Below are 12,527 nucleotides of genomic sequence, written 5' to 3'. Positions count from 1 at the left end.
ATTTAATGTCAATGGCCATTCTAAGCTGAATGTGCCTGCTCTCGTCAGATCGCAGAAGTTACAATGCTTAAGGCCTCGCTAGTACCAGTGTGGGAGACTGTCTAGGAATCCGTGGTGCGGTTGAATTTTTATTATGTCGTTTAGATTTTGTTTCACAATCGATTAAAAAGGACTATGGATTAAAGCATTTAACGTCAATGGCCATTCTAAGCTGAATGTGCCTGCTCTCGTCAGAACGCAGAAGTTACATAGCTTAAGTCCTCGCTAGTACCAGTGTGGGAGACTGTCTGGGAATCCGTGGTGCGGTTGACTTTTTATTATGTTGTTTAGATTTTGTTTCACAATAGATTAAATAGGACTATGGATTAAGACTTTTAATGTCAATGGCCATTCTAAGCTGAATGTGCCTGCTCTCGTCAGATCACAGAAGTTACACAGCTTAACGCCTCGCTAGTACCAGTGTGGGAGACTGTCTGGGAATCCGTGGTGCGGTTGAAATTTTATTATGTCGTTTAGATTTTGTTTCACAATCGATTAAAAAGGACTATGGATTAAAGCATTTAATGTCAATGGCCATTCTAAGCTGAATGTCCGTGCTCTCGTCAGATCGCAGAAGTTACACAGCTTAAGGCCTCGCTAGTACCAGTGTGGGAGACTGTCTGGGAATCCGTGGTGCGGTTTACTTTTTATTATGTCGTTTAGATTTTGTTTCACAATCGATTAAAAAGGACTATGGATTAAAGCATTTAATATCAATGGCCATTCTAAGCTGAATGTGCCTGCTCTCGTCAGATCGCATAAGTTACACAGCTTAAGGCCTCGCTAGTACCAGTGTGGGAGACTGTCTGGGAATCCGTGGTGCGGTTGACTTTTTATTATGTCGTTTAGATTTTGTTTCACAATCGATTAAAAAGGACTATGGATTAAAGCATTTAATGGCAATGGCCATTCTAAGCTGAATGTGCCTTCTCTCGTCAGATCGCAGAAATTACACAGCTTAAGGCCTCGCTAGTACCAGTGTGGGAGACTGTCTGGGAATCCGTGGTGCGGTTGACTTTTTATTATGTCGTTTAGATTTTGTTTCACAATAGATTAAATAGGACTATGGATTAAAGCATTTAACGTCAATGGCCATTCTAAGCTGAATGTGCCTGCTCTCGTCAGAACGCAGAAGTTACACAGCTTAAGGCCTCGCTAGTACCAGTGTGGGAGACTGTCTGGGAATCCGTGGTGCGGTTGACTTTTTATTATGTCGTTTAGATTTTGTTTCACAATCGATTAAAAAGGACTATGGATTAAACCATTTAATGTCAATGGCCATTCTAAGCTGAATGTGCCTGCTCTCGTCAGATCGCAGAAGTTACACAGCTTAAGGCCTCACTAGTACCAGTGTGGGAGACTGTCTGGGAATCCGTGGTGCGGTTGACTTTTTATTATGTCGTTTAGATTTTGTTTCACAATCGATTAAAAAGGATTATGGATTAAAGCATTTAATGTCAATGGCCATTCTAAGCTGAATGTGCCTGCTCTCTTCAGATCGCAGAAATTACACAGCTTAAGGCCTCGCTAGTACCAGTGTGGGAGACTGTCTGGGAATCCGTGGTGCGGTTGACTTTTTATTATGTCGTTTAGATTTTGTTTCACAATAGATTAAATAGGACTATGGATTAAAGCATTTAACGTCAATGGCCATTCTAAGCTGAATGTGCCTGCTCTCGTCAGAACGCAGAAGTTACACAGCTTAAGGCCTCGCTAGTACCAGTGTGGGAGACTGTCTGGGAATCCGTGGTGCGGTTGACTTTTTATTATGTCGTTTAGATTTTGTTTCACAATCGATTAAAAAGGACTATGGATTAAAGCATTTAATGTCAATGGCCATTCTAAGATGAATGTCCCTGCTCTCGTCAGATCGCAGAAGTTACACAGCTTAAGGCCTCGCTAGTACCAGTGTGGGAGACTGTTTGGGAATCCGTGGTGCGGTTGCCTTTTTATTATGTCATTTAGATTTTGTTTCACAATCGATTAAAAAGGACTATGGATTAACGAATTTAATGTCAATGGCCATTCTAAGCTGAATGTGCCTGCTCTCTTTCGATCGCAGAAGTTACACAGCTTAAGGCCTCGCTAGTACCAGTGTGGGAGACTGTCTGGGAATACGTGGTGTGGTTGACTTTTTATTATGTCGTTTAGATTTTGTTTCACAATAGATTAAATAGGACTATGGATTAAAACATTTAACATCAATGGCCATTCTAAGCTGAATGTGCCTGCTCTCGTCAGATCGCAGAAGTTACACAGCTTAAGGCCTCGCTAGTACCAGTGTGGGAGACTGTCTGGGAATCCGTGGTGCGGTTGAATTTTTATAATGTCGTTTAGATTTTGTTTCACAATCGATTAAAAAGGACTATGGATTAAAGCACTTAATGTCAATGGCCATTCTAAGCTGAATGTCCCTGCTCTCGTCAGATCGCAGAAGTTACACAGCTTAAGGCCTCGCTAGTACCAGTGTGGGAGACTGTCTGGGAATCCGTGGTGCGGTTGACTTTTTATTATGTTGTTTAGATTTTGTTTCACAATCGATTAAAAAGGACTATGGATTAAAGCATTTAATGTCAATGGCCATTCTAAGCTGAATGTGTCTGCTCTCGTCAGATCGCAGAAGTTACACAGCTTAAGGCCTCGCTAGTACCAGTGTGGGAGACTGTCTGGGAATCCGTGGTGCGGATGACTTTTTATTATGTTGTTTAGATTTTGTTTCACAATAGATTAAATAGGACTATGGATTAAGGCTTTTAATGTCAATGGCCATTCTAACCTGAATGTGCCTGCTCTCGTCAGATCGCAGAAGTTATACAGCTTAAGGCCTCGCTAGTACCAGTGTGGGAGACTGTCTGGGAATCCGTGGTGCGCTTGACTTTTTATTATGTCGTTTAGATTTTGTTTCACAATCGATTAAAAAGGACTATGGATTAAAGCATTTAATGTCAATGGCCATTCTAAGCTGAATGTGCCTGCTCTCGTTAGATCGCAGAAGTTACACAGCTTAACGCCTCGCTAGTACCAGTGTGGGAGACTGTCTGGGAATCCGTGGTGCGGTTGACTTTTTATTATGTCGTTTAGATTTTGTTTCACAATCGATTAAAAAGGACTATGGATTATAGCATTTAATGTCAATGGCCATTCTAAGCTGAATGTGCCTGCTCGTGTTAGATCGCAGAAGTTACACAGCTTAAGGCCTCGCTAGTACCAGTGTGGGAGACTGTCTGGGAATCCGTGGTGCGGATGACTTTTTATTATGTTGTTTAGATTTTGTTTCACAATAGATTAAATAGGACTATGGATTAAGACTGTTAATATCAATGGCCATTCTAAGCTGAATGTGCCTGCTCTCGTCAGATCGCAGAAGTTACACAGCTTAAGGCCTCGCTAGTACCAGTGTGGGAGACTGTCTGGAAATCCGTGGTGCGGTTGACTTTTTATTATGTCGTTTAGATTTTGTTTCACAATCGATTAAAAAGGACTATGGATTAAGGCTGTTAATAACAATGGCCATTCTAAGCTGAATGTGCCTGCTCTCGTCAGATCGCAGAAGTTACACAGCTTAAGGCCTCGCTAGTACCAGTGTGGGAGACTGTCTGGGAATCCGTGGTGTGGTTGACTTTTTATTATGTCGTTTAGATTTTGTTTCACAATCGATTAAAAAGGACTATGGATTAAGGCTTTTAATGTCAATGGCCATTCTAACCTGAATGTGCCTGCTCTCGTCAGATCGCAGAAGTTATACAGCTTAAGTCCTCGCTAGTACCAGTGTGGGAGACTGTCTGGGAATCCGTGGTGCGCTTGACTTTTTATTATGTCGTTTAGATTTTGGTTCACAATCGATTAAAAAGGACTATGGATTAAAGCATTTAATGTCAATGGCCATTCTAAGCTGAATGTGCCTGCTCTCGTTAGATCGCAGAAGTTACACAGCTTAAGGCCTCGCTAGTACCAGTGTGGGAGACTGTCTGGGAATCCGTGGTGCGGTTGACTTTGTATTATGTCGTTTAGATTTTGTTTCACAATAGATTAAATAGGACTATGGATTAAAGCATTTAACGTCAATGGCGATTCTAAGCTGAATGTGCCTGCTCTCGTCAGATCGCAGAAGTTACACAGCTTAAGGCCTCGCTAGTACCAGTGTGGGAGACTGTCTGGGAATCCGTGGTGCGGTTGACTTTTTATTATGTCGTTTAGATTTTGTTTCACAATCGATTAAAAAGGACTATGGATTAAAGCATTTAACCTCAAAGGCCATTCTAAGCTGAATTTGCCTGCTCTCGTCAGATCGCAGAAGTTACACAGCTTAAGGCCTCGCTAGTACCAGTGTGGGAGACTGTCTGGGAATCCGTGGTGCGGTTGAATTTTTATTATGTCGTTTAGATTTTGTTTCACAATTGATTAAAAAGGACTATGGATTAAAGCATTTAATGTCAATGGCCATTCTAAGCTGAATGTCCCTGCTCTCGTCAGATCGCAGAAGTTACACAGTTTAAGGCCTCGCTAGTACCAGTGTGGGAGACTATCTGGGAATCCGTGGTGCGGTTGACTTTTTATTATGTCATTTAGATTTTGTTTCACAATCGATTAAAAAGGACTATGGATTAACGCATTTAATGTCAATGGCCATTCTAAGCTGAATGTGCCTGCTCTCGTCAGATCGCAGAAGTTACACAGCTTAAGGCCTCGCTAGTACCAGTGTGGGAGACTGTCTGGGAATCCGTGGTGCGGTTGACTTTTTATTATGTCGTTTAGATTTTGTTTCACAATCGATTAAAAAGGACTATGGATTAAAGCATTTAATGTCAATGGCCATTCTAAGCTGAATGTGCCTGCTCTCGTTGGATCACAGAAGTTACACAGCTTAACGCCTCGCTAGTACCAGTGTGGGAGACTGTCTGGGAATCCGTGGTGCGGTTGACTTTTTATTATGTCGTTTAGATTTTGTTTCACAATAGATTAAATAGGACTATTGATTAAAGCATTTAACGTCAATGGCCATTCTAAGCTGAATGTGCCTGCTCTCGTCAGATCGCAGAAGTTACACAGTTTAAGGCCTCGCTAGTACCAGTGTGGGAGACTGTCTGGGAATCCGTGGTGCGGTTGAATTTTTATTATGTCGTTTAGATTTTGTTTCACAATCGATTAAAAAGGACTATGGATTAAAGCACTTAATGTCAATGGCCATTCTAAGCTGAATGTCCCTGCTCTCGTCAGATCGCAGAAGTTACACAGCTTAAGGCCTCGCTAGTACCAGTATGGGAGACTGTCTGAGAATACGTGGTGCGGTTGCCTTTTATTATGTCGTTTAGATTTTGTTTCACAATCGATTAAGAAGGACTATGGATTAAAGCATTTAATGTCAATGGCCATTCTAAGCTGAATGTCCCTGCTCTCGTCAGATCGCAGAAGTTACACAGCTTAAGGCCTCGCTAGTACCAGTGTGGGAGACTGTCTGGGAATCCGTGGTGCGGTTGACTTTTTATTATGTCGTTTAGATTTTGTTTCACAATCGATTAAAAAGGACTATGGATTAAAGGATTTAATGTCAATGGCCATTCTAAGCTGAATGTGTCTGCTCTCGTCAGATCGCAGAAGTTATACAGCTTAAGGCCTCGCTAGTACCAGTGTGGGAGACTGTCTGGGAATCCGTGGTGCGGTTGACTTTTTATTATGTTGTTTAGATTTTGTTTCACAATAGATTAAATAGGACTATGGATTAAGGCTTTTAATGTCAATGGCCATTCTAACCTGAATGTGCCTGCTCTCGTCAGATCGCAGAAGTTATACAGCTTAAGGCCTCGCTAGTACCAGTGTGGGAGACTGTCTTTGAATGAGTGGTGAGCTTGACTTTTTATTATGTCGTTTAGATTTTGTTTCACAATCGATTAAAAAGGACTATGGATTAAAGCATTTAACATCAATGGCCATTCTAAGCTGAATGTGCCTGCTCTCGTCAGAACACAGAAGTTACACAGCTTAAGGCCTCACTAGTAACAGTGTGGGAGACTGTCTGGGAATCCGTGGTGCTGTTGAATTTTTATTATGTCGTTTAGATTTTATTTCACAATCGATAAAAAAGGACTATAGATTAAAGCATTTAATGTCAATGGCCATTCTAAGCTGAATGTGCTTGCTCTCGTCAGATCACAGAAGTTACACAGCTTAAGGCCTCGCTAGTACCATTGTGGGAGACTGTCTGGGAATCCGTGGTGCGGTTGACTTTTTATTATGTCGTTTAGATTTTGTTTCACAATCGATTAAAAAGGACTATGGATTAAAGCATTTAATGTCAATGGCCATTCTAAGCTGAATGTGCCTGCTCTCGTCAGATCGCAGAAGTTACACAGCTTAAGGCCTCGCTAGTACCAGTGTGGGAGACTGTCTGTGAATCCGTGGTGCGGTTGACTTTTTATTATGTCGTTTAGATTTTGTTTCACAATCGATTAAAAAGGACTATGGATTAAAGCATTTAATGTCAATGGCCATTCTAAGCTGAATGTGCCTGCCCTCGTCAGATCGCAGAAGTTACACAGCTTAAGGCCTCGCTAGTACCAGTGTGGGAGACTGTCTGGGAATCCGTGGTGCAGTTGACTTTTTATTATGTCGTTTAGATTTTGTTTCACAATAGATTAAATAGGACTATGGATTAAAGCATTTAACGTCAATGGCCATTCTAAGCTGAATGTGCCTGCTCTCGTCAGAACGCAGAAGTTACACAGCTTAAGGCCTCGCTAGTACCAGTGTGGGAGACTGTCTGGGAATCCGTGGTGCGGTTGACTTTTTATTATGTCGTTTAGATTTTGTTTCACAATCGATTAAAAAGGACTATGGATTAAAGCATTTAATGTCAATGGCCATTCTAAGCTGAATGTCCCTGCTCTCGTCAGATCGCAGAAGTTACAAAGCTTAATGCCTCGCTAGTACCAGTGTGGGAGACTGTCTGGGAATCCGTGGTGCGGTTGCCTTTTTATTATGTCGTTTCGATTTTGTTTCACAATAGATTAAATAGGACTATGGATTAAAGCATTTAACGTCAATGGCCATTCTAAGCTGAATGTGCCTGCTCTCGTCAGATCGCAGAAGTTACCCAGCTTAAGGCCTCGCTAGTACCAGTGTGGGAGACTGTCTGGGAATCCGTGGTGCGGTTGACTTTTTATTATGTCGTTTAGATTTTGTTTCACAATCGATTAAAAAGGACTATGGATTAAAGCATTTAATGTCAAAGGCCATTCTAAGCTGAATGTGCCTGCTCTCGTCAGATCGCAGAAGTTACACAGCTTAAGGTCTCGCTAGTACCAGTGTGGTAGACTGTCTGGGAATCCGTGGTGCGGTTGACTTTTTATTATGTCGTTTAGATTTTGTTTCACAATCGATTAAAAAGGACTATGGATTAAAGCATTTAATGTCAATGGCCATTCTAAGCTGAATGTACCTGCTCTCGTCAGATCGGAGAAGTTACACAGCTTAAGGCCTTGCTAGTACCAGTGTGGGAGACTGTCTGGGAATCCGTGGTGCGGTTGACTTTTATTATGTCGTTTAGATTTTGTTTCACAATAGATTAAATAGGACTATGGATTAAAGCATTTAACGTCAATGGCCATTCTAAGCTGAATGTGCCTGCTCTCGTCAGAACGCAGAAGTTACACAGCTTAACGCCTCGCTAGTACCAGTGTGGGAGACTGTCTGGGAATCCGTGGTGCGGTTGACGTTTTATTATGTCGTTTAGATTTTGTTTCACAATAGATTAAATAGGACTATGGATTAAAGCATTTAACGTCAATGGCCATTCTAAGCTGAATGTGCCTGCTCTCGTCAGATCACAGAAGATACACAGCTTAAGGCCTCGCTAGTACCAGTATGGGAGACTGTCTGGGAATCCGTGGTGCGGTTGCCTTTTTATTATGTCGTTTAGATTTTGTTTCACAATCGATTAAAAAGGACTATGGATTAAAGCATTTACTGTCAATGGCCATTCTAAGCTGAATGTGCCTGCCCTCGTCAGATCGCAGAAGTTACACAGCTTAAGTCCTCGCTAGTACCAGTGTGGGAGACTGTCTGGGAATCCGTGGTGCGGTTGACTTTTTATTATGTCGTTTAGATTTTGTTTCACAATAGATTAAATAGGACTATGGATTAAAGCATTTAACGTCAATGGCCATTCTAAGCTGAATGTGCCTGCTCTCGTCAGAACGCAGAAGTTACACAGCTTAAGGCCTCGCTAGTACAAGTGTGGGAGACTGTCTGGGAATCCGTGGTGCGGTTGACTTTTTATTATGTCGTTTAGATTTTGTTTCACAATAGATTAAATAGGACTATGGATTAAGGCTTTTAATGTCAATGGCCATTCTAAGCTGAATGTGCCTGCTCTCGTCAGATCGCAGAAGTTACACAGCTTAAGGCCTCGCTAGTACCAGTGTGGGAGACTGTCTGGGAATCCGTGGTGCGGTTGACTTTTTATTATGTCGTTTAGATTTTGTTTCACAATCGATTAAAAAGGACTATGGATTAAAGCATTTAACGTCAATGGCCATTCTAAGCTGAATGTCCCTGCTCTCGTTAGATCGCAGAAGTTACACAGCTTAAGGCCCCGCTAGTACCAGTGTGGGAGACTTTTTATTATGTCGTTTAGATTTTGTTTCACAATCGATTAAAAAGGACTATGGATTAAAACATTTAATGTCAATGGCCATTCTAAGCTGAATGTGCCTGCTCTCGTCAGATCGCAGAAGTTACACAGCTTAAGGCCTTGCTAGTACCAGTGTGGGAGACTGTCTGGGAATCCGTGGTGCAGTTGAATTTTTATTATGTCGTTTAGATTTTGTTTCACAATCGATTAAAAAGGACTATGGATTAAAGCATTTAATGTCAAAGGCCATTCTAAGCTGAATGTGCCTGCTCTCGTCAGATCGCAGAAGTTATACAGCTTAAGGCCTCGCTAGTACCAGTGTGGGAGACTGTCTGGGAATGCGTGGTGCGCTTGACTTTTTATTATGTCGTTTAGATTTTGTTTCACAATCGATTAAAAAGGACTATGGATTAAAACATTTAATGTCAATGGCCATTCTAAGCTGAATGTGCCTGCTCTCGTTAGATCGCAGAAGTTACACAGCTTAAGGCCTCACTAGTAACAGTGTGGGAGACTGTCTGGGAATCCGTGGTGCTGTTGAATTTTTATTATGTCGTTTAGATTTTATTTCACAATCGATAAAAAAGGACTATGGATTAAAGCATTTAATGTCAATGGCCATTCTAAGCTGAATGTGCTTGCTCTCGTCAGATCACAGAAGTTACACAGCTTAAGGCCTCGCTAGTACCATTGTGGGAGACTGTCTGGGAATCCGTGGTGCGGTTGACTTTTTATTATGTCGTTTAGATTTTGTTTCACAATCGATTAAAAAGGACTATGGATTAAAGCATTTAATGTCAATGGCCATTCTAAGCTGAATGTGCCTGCTCTCGTCAGATCGCAGAAGTTACACAGCTTAAGGCCTCGCTAGTACCAGTGTGGGAGACTGTCTGTGAATCCGTGGTGCGGTTGACTTTTTATTATGTCGTTTAGATTTTGTTTCACAATCGATTAAAAAGGACTATGGATTAATGCATTTAATGTCAATGGCCATTCTAAGCTGGATGTGCCTGCTCTCGTCAGATCGCAGAAGTTACACAGCTTAAGTCCTCGCTAGTACCAGTGTGGGAGACTGTCTGGGAATCCGTGGTGCGGTTGACTTTTTATTATGTCGTTTAGATTTTGTTTCACAATAGATTAAATAGGACTATGGATTAAAGCATTTAACGTCAATGGCCATTCTAAGCTGAATGTCACTGCTCTCGTCAGAACGTAGAAATTACACAGCTTAAGGCCTCGCTAGTACCAGTGTGGGAGACTGTCTGGGAATCCGAGGTGCGGTTGACTTTTTATTATGTCGTTTAGATTTTTTTCACAATCAATTAAAAAGGACTATGGATTAAAGCATTTAATGTCAATGGCCATTCTAAGCTGAATGTGCCTGCTCTCGTCAGATCGCAGAAGTTACACAGCTTAAGGCCTTGCTAGTACCAGTGTGGGAGACTGTCTGGGAATCCGTGGTGCGGTTGACTTTTTATTATGTCGTTTAGATTTTGTTTCACAATCGATTAAAAAGGACTATGGATTAAAGCATTTAATGTCAATGGCCATTCTAAGCTGTATGTGCCTGCTCTTGTCAGATCACAGAAGATACACAGCTTAAGGCCTCGCTAGTACCAGTATGGGAGACTGTCTGAGAATCCGTGGTGCGGTTGCCTTTTATTATGTCGTTTAGATTTTGTTTCACAATCGATTAAGAAGGACTATGGATTAAAGCATTTAATGTCAATGGCCATTCTAAGCTGAATGTGCCTGCCCTCGTCAGATCGCAGAAGTTACACAGCTTAAGGCCTCGCTAGTACCAGTGTGGGAGACTGTCTGGGAATCCGTGGTGCAGTTGACTTTTTATTATGTCGTTTAGATTTTGTTTCACAATAGATTAAATAGGACTATGGATTAAAGCATTTAACGTCAATGGCCATTCTAAGCTGAATGTGCCTGCTCTCGTCAGACTGCAGAAGTTACACAGCTTAAGGCCTCGCTAGTACCAGTGTGGGAGACTGTATGGGAATCCGTGGTGCGGTTGAATTTTTATTATGTCGTTTAGATTTTGTTTCACAATCGATTAAAAAGGACTATGGATTAAGGCATTTAATGTCAATGGCCATTCTAAGCTGAATGTCCCTGCTCTCGTCAGATCGCAGAAGTTACAAAGCTTAATGCCTCGCTAGTACCAGTGTGGGAGACTGTCTGGGAATCCGTGGTGCGGTTGCCTTTTTATTATGTCGTTTCGATTTTGTTTCACAATAGATTAAATAGGACTATGGATTAAAGCATTTAATGTCAAAGGCCATTCTAAGCTGAATGTGCCTGCTCTCGTCAGATCGCAGAAGTTACACAGCTTAAGGCCTCGCTAGTACCAGTGTGGTAGACTGTCTGGGAATCCGTGGTGCGGTTGACTTTTTATTATGTCGTTTAGATTTTGTTTCACAATCGATTAAAAAGGACTATGGATTAAAGCATTTAATGTCAATGGCCATTCTAAGCTGAATGTACCTGCTCTCGTCAGATCGCAGAAGTTACACAGCTTAAGGCCTCGCTAGTACCAGTGTGGGAGACTGTCTGGGAATCCGTGGTGCGGTTGACGTTTTATTATGTCGTTTAGATTTTGTTTCACAATAGATTAAATAGGACTATGGATTAAAGCATTTAACGTCAATGGCCATTCTAAGCTGAATGTGCCTGCTCTCGTCAGATCACAGAAGATACACAGCTTAAGGCCTCGCTAGTACCAGTGTGGGAGACTGTCTGGGAATCCGTGGTGCGGTTGTCTTATTATTATGTCGTTTAGATTTTGTTTCACAATCGATTAAAAAGGACTATGGATTAAAGCATTTAATGTCAATGGCCATTCTAAGCTGAATGTGCCTGCTCTCGTCAGATCGCAGAACTTACACAGCTTAAGGCCTCGCTAGTACCAGTGTGGGAGACTGTCTGGGAATCCGTGGTGAGGTTGACTTTTTATTATGTCGTTTAGATTTTGTTTCACAATAGATTAAATAGGACTATGGATTAAAGCATTTAACGTCAATGGCCATTCTAAGCTGAATGTGCCTGCTCTCGTCAGAACGCAGAAGTTACACAGCTTAAGGCCTCGCTAGTACCAGTGTGGGAGACTGTCTGGGAATCCGTGGTGCGGTTGACTTTTTATTATGTCGTTTAGATTTTGTTTCACAATAGATTAAATAGGACTATGGATTAAGGCTTTTAATGTCAATGGCCATTCTAAGCTGAATGTGCCTGCTCTCGTCAGATCGCAGAAGTTACACAGCTTAAGGCCTCGCTAGTACCAGTGTGGGAGACTGTCTGGGAATCCGTGGTGCGGTTGACTTTTTATTATGTCGTTTAGATTTTGTTTCACAATCGATTAAAAAGGACTATGGATTAAAGCATTTAACGTCAATGGCCATTCTAAGCTGAATGTCCCTGCTCTCGTTAGATCGCAGAAGTTACACAGCTTAAGGCCCCGCTAGTACCAGTGTGGGAGACTGTCTGGGAATCCGTGGTGCGGTTGACTTTTTATTATGTCGTTTAGATTTTGTTTCACAATCGATTAAAAAGGACTATGGATTAAAGCATTTAATGTCAATGGCCATTCTAAGCTGAATGTGCCTGCTCTCGTCAGATCGCAGAAGTTACACAGCTTAAGGCCTCGCTAGTACCAGTGTGGGAGACTGTCTGGGAATCCGTGGTGCAGTTGAATTCTTATTATGTCGTTTAGATTTTGTTTCACAATCGATTAAAAAGGACTATGGATTAAAGCATTTAATGTCAATGGCCATTCTAAGCTGAATGTCCCTGCTCTCGTCAGATCGCAGAAGTTACAAAGCTTAATGCCTCGCTAGTACCAGTGTGGGAG

The 12,527-nt window shown here is 41.8% G+C and overlaps 57 pseudogenes; all 57 read left to right on the top strand.

Annotated features, from left to right (window-relative positions):
• Positions 1–193: 193 nt before the first annotated feature.
• LOC142738374 (5S ribosomal RNA) lies at positions 194–312 on the top strand (annotated as a pseudogene).
• A 253-nt stretch (positions 313–565) lies between these two features.
• LOC142688305 (5S ribosomal RNA) lies at positions 566–684 on the top strand (annotated as a pseudogene).
• Positions 685–751: 67 nt separating this feature from the next.
• Positions 752–870, top strand: LOC142684941 (5S ribosomal RNA; annotated as a pseudogene).
• Positions 871–937: 67 nt separating this feature from the next.
• LOC142699135 (5S ribosomal RNA) lies at positions 938–1,056 on the top strand (annotated as a pseudogene).
• A 67-nt stretch (positions 1,057–1,123) lies between these two features.
• Positions 1,124–1,242, top strand: LOC142725229 (5S ribosomal RNA; annotated as a pseudogene).
• A 67-nt stretch (positions 1,243–1,309) lies between these two features.
• On the top strand, positions 1,310–1,428 carry LOC142723263 (5S ribosomal RNA; annotated as a pseudogene).
• A 67-nt stretch (positions 1,429–1,495) lies between these two features.
• Positions 1,496–1,614, top strand: LOC142729009 (5S ribosomal RNA; annotated as a pseudogene).
• Positions 1,615–1,681: 67 nt separating this feature from the next.
• On the top strand, positions 1,682–1,800 carry LOC142725107 (5S ribosomal RNA; annotated as a pseudogene).
• Positions 1,801–1,867: 67 nt separating this feature from the next.
• Positions 1,868–1,986, top strand: LOC142689478 (5S ribosomal RNA; annotated as a pseudogene).
• A 67-nt stretch (positions 1,987–2,053) lies between these two features.
• Positions 2,054–2,172, top strand: LOC142736447 (5S ribosomal RNA; annotated as a pseudogene).
• A 67-nt stretch (positions 2,173–2,239) lies between these two features.
• LOC142736325 (5S ribosomal RNA) lies at positions 2,240–2,358 on the top strand (annotated as a pseudogene).
• A 67-nt stretch (positions 2,359–2,425) lies between these two features.
• On the top strand, positions 2,426–2,544 carry LOC142726412 (5S ribosomal RNA; annotated as a pseudogene).
• A 67-nt stretch (positions 2,545–2,611) lies between these two features.
• On the top strand, positions 2,612–2,730 carry LOC142686333 (5S ribosomal RNA; annotated as a pseudogene).
• A 67-nt stretch (positions 2,731–2,797) lies between these two features.
• Positions 2,798–2,916, top strand: LOC142688790 (5S ribosomal RNA; annotated as a pseudogene).
• Positions 2,917–2,983: 67 nt separating this feature from the next.
• On the top strand, positions 2,984–3,102 carry LOC142680596 (5S ribosomal RNA; annotated as a pseudogene).
• A 253-nt stretch (positions 3,103–3,355) lies between these two features.
• LOC142675058 (5S ribosomal RNA) lies at positions 3,356–3,474 on the top strand (annotated as a pseudogene).
• Positions 3,475–3,541: 67 nt separating this feature from the next.
• On the top strand, positions 3,542–3,660 carry LOC142684296 (5S ribosomal RNA; annotated as a pseudogene).
• A 253-nt stretch (positions 3,661–3,913) lies between these two features.
• Positions 3,914–4,032, top strand: LOC142724952 (5S ribosomal RNA; annotated as a pseudogene).
• Positions 4,033–4,099: 67 nt separating this feature from the next.
• LOC142734306 (5S ribosomal RNA) lies at positions 4,100–4,218 on the top strand (annotated as a pseudogene).
• A 67-nt stretch (positions 4,219–4,285) lies between these two features.
• LOC142700943 (5S ribosomal RNA) lies at positions 4,286–4,404 on the top strand (annotated as a pseudogene).
• A 67-nt stretch (positions 4,405–4,471) lies between these two features.
• On the top strand, positions 4,472–4,590 carry LOC142735840 (5S ribosomal RNA; annotated as a pseudogene).
• A 67-nt stretch (positions 4,591–4,657) lies between these two features.
• On the top strand, positions 4,658–4,776 carry LOC142684029 (5S ribosomal RNA; annotated as a pseudogene).
• A 253-nt stretch (positions 4,777–5,029) lies between these two features.
• On the top strand, positions 5,030–5,148 carry LOC142738504 (5S ribosomal RNA; annotated as a pseudogene).
• Positions 5,149–5,215: 67 nt separating this feature from the next.
• LOC142665329 (5S ribosomal RNA) lies at positions 5,216–5,334 on the top strand (annotated as a pseudogene).
• Positions 5,335–5,400: 66 nt separating this feature from the next.
• On the top strand, positions 5,401–5,519 carry LOC142726400 (5S ribosomal RNA; annotated as a pseudogene).
• A 67-nt stretch (positions 5,520–5,586) lies between these two features.
• On the top strand, positions 5,587–5,705 carry LOC142736288 (5S ribosomal RNA; annotated as a pseudogene).
• Positions 5,706–5,958: 253 nt separating this feature from the next.
• LOC142686277 (5S ribosomal RNA) lies at positions 5,959–6,077 on the top strand (annotated as a pseudogene).
• Positions 6,078–6,144: 67 nt separating this feature from the next.
• On the top strand, positions 6,145–6,263 carry LOC142676306 (5S ribosomal RNA; annotated as a pseudogene).
• A 67-nt stretch (positions 6,264–6,330) lies between these two features.
• LOC142736344 (5S ribosomal RNA) lies at positions 6,331–6,449 on the top strand (annotated as a pseudogene).
• A 67-nt stretch (positions 6,450–6,516) lies between these two features.
• Positions 6,517–6,635, top strand: LOC142737208 (5S ribosomal RNA; annotated as a pseudogene).
• Positions 6,636–6,702: 67 nt separating this feature from the next.
• Positions 6,703–6,821, top strand: LOC142724974 (5S ribosomal RNA; annotated as a pseudogene).
• A 253-nt stretch (positions 6,822–7,074) lies between these two features.
• LOC142730341 (5S ribosomal RNA) lies at positions 7,075–7,193 on the top strand (annotated as a pseudogene).
• Positions 7,194–7,260: 67 nt separating this feature from the next.
• Positions 7,261–7,379, top strand: LOC142704566 (5S ribosomal RNA; annotated as a pseudogene).
• Positions 7,380–7,446: 67 nt separating this feature from the next.
• LOC142684241 (5S ribosomal RNA) lies at positions 7,447–7,565 on the top strand (annotated as a pseudogene).
• A 66-nt stretch (positions 7,566–7,631) lies between these two features.
• Positions 7,632–7,750, top strand: LOC142673040 (5S ribosomal RNA; annotated as a pseudogene).
• A 67-nt stretch (positions 7,751–7,817) lies between these two features.
• LOC142694462 (5S ribosomal RNA) lies at positions 7,818–7,936 on the top strand (annotated as a pseudogene).
• Positions 7,937–8,003: 67 nt separating this feature from the next.
• Positions 8,004–8,122, top strand: LOC142685627 (5S ribosomal RNA; annotated as a pseudogene).
• Positions 8,123–8,189: 67 nt separating this feature from the next.
• On the top strand, positions 8,190–8,308 carry LOC142731611 (5S ribosomal RNA; annotated as a pseudogene).
• A 67-nt stretch (positions 8,309–8,375) lies between these two features.
• LOC142683908 (5S ribosomal RNA) lies at positions 8,376–8,494 on the top strand (annotated as a pseudogene).
• A 226-nt stretch (positions 8,495–8,720) lies between these two features.
• LOC142666638 (5S ribosomal RNA) lies at positions 8,721–8,839 on the top strand (annotated as a pseudogene).
• Positions 8,840–8,906: 67 nt separating this feature from the next.
• On the top strand, positions 8,907–9,025 carry LOC142737857 (5S ribosomal RNA; annotated as a pseudogene).
• A 67-nt stretch (positions 9,026–9,092) lies between these two features.
• On the top strand, positions 9,093–9,211 carry LOC142672532 (5S ribosomal RNA; annotated as a pseudogene).
• Positions 9,212–9,278: 67 nt separating this feature from the next.
• LOC142676295 (5S ribosomal RNA) lies at positions 9,279–9,397 on the top strand (annotated as a pseudogene).
• A 67-nt stretch (positions 9,398–9,464) lies between these two features.
• LOC142736340 (5S ribosomal RNA) lies at positions 9,465–9,583 on the top strand (annotated as a pseudogene).
• Positions 9,584–9,650: 67 nt separating this feature from the next.
• LOC142736941 (5S ribosomal RNA) lies at positions 9,651–9,769 on the top strand (annotated as a pseudogene).
• Positions 9,770–9,836: 67 nt separating this feature from the next.
• LOC142679275 (5S ribosomal RNA) lies at positions 9,837–9,955 on the top strand (annotated as a pseudogene).
• A 66-nt stretch (positions 9,956–10,021) lies between these two features.
• On the top strand, positions 10,022–10,140 carry LOC142731781 (5S ribosomal RNA; annotated as a pseudogene).
• Positions 10,141–10,392: 252 nt separating this feature from the next.
• LOC142737207 (5S ribosomal RNA) lies at positions 10,393–10,511 on the top strand (annotated as a pseudogene).
• A 67-nt stretch (positions 10,512–10,578) lies between these two features.
• On the top strand, positions 10,579–10,697 carry LOC142696153 (5S ribosomal RNA; annotated as a pseudogene).
• Positions 10,698–10,950: 253 nt separating this feature from the next.
• LOC142677525 (5S ribosomal RNA) lies at positions 10,951–11,069 on the top strand (annotated as a pseudogene).
• A 67-nt stretch (positions 11,070–11,136) lies between these two features.
• LOC142737363 (5S ribosomal RNA) lies at positions 11,137–11,255 on the top strand (annotated as a pseudogene).
• A 67-nt stretch (positions 11,256–11,322) lies between these two features.
• LOC142696242 (5S ribosomal RNA) lies at positions 11,323–11,441 on the top strand (annotated as a pseudogene).
• A 67-nt stretch (positions 11,442–11,508) lies between these two features.
• Positions 11,509–11,627, top strand: LOC142685946 (5S ribosomal RNA; annotated as a pseudogene).
• Positions 11,628–11,694: 67 nt separating this feature from the next.
• LOC142724853 (5S ribosomal RNA) lies at positions 11,695–11,813 on the top strand (annotated as a pseudogene).
• Positions 11,814–11,880: 67 nt separating this feature from the next.
• Positions 11,881–11,999, top strand: LOC142683787 (5S ribosomal RNA; annotated as a pseudogene).
• A 67-nt stretch (positions 12,000–12,066) lies between these two features.
• Positions 12,067–12,185, top strand: LOC142735982 (5S ribosomal RNA; annotated as a pseudogene).
• A 67-nt stretch (positions 12,186–12,252) lies between these two features.
• LOC142736855 (5S ribosomal RNA) lies at positions 12,253–12,371 on the top strand (annotated as a pseudogene).
• Positions 12,372–12,527: the final 156 nt, after the last annotated feature.

Source organism: Rhinoderma darwinii, chromosome 1, assembly GCF_050947455.1.
Source record: "Rhinoderma darwinii isolate aRhiDar2 chromosome 1, aRhiDar2.hap1, whole genome shotgun sequence".
In the NCBI taxonomy this organism is placed as follows: domain Eukaryota; kingdom Metazoa; phylum Chordata; class Amphibia; order Anura; family Rhinodermatidae; genus Rhinoderma; species Rhinoderma darwinii.
The sequence above is the reverse complement of the archived record's forward strand: the minus strand, read 5'-3'. Positions and strand labels throughout refer to the sequence as shown.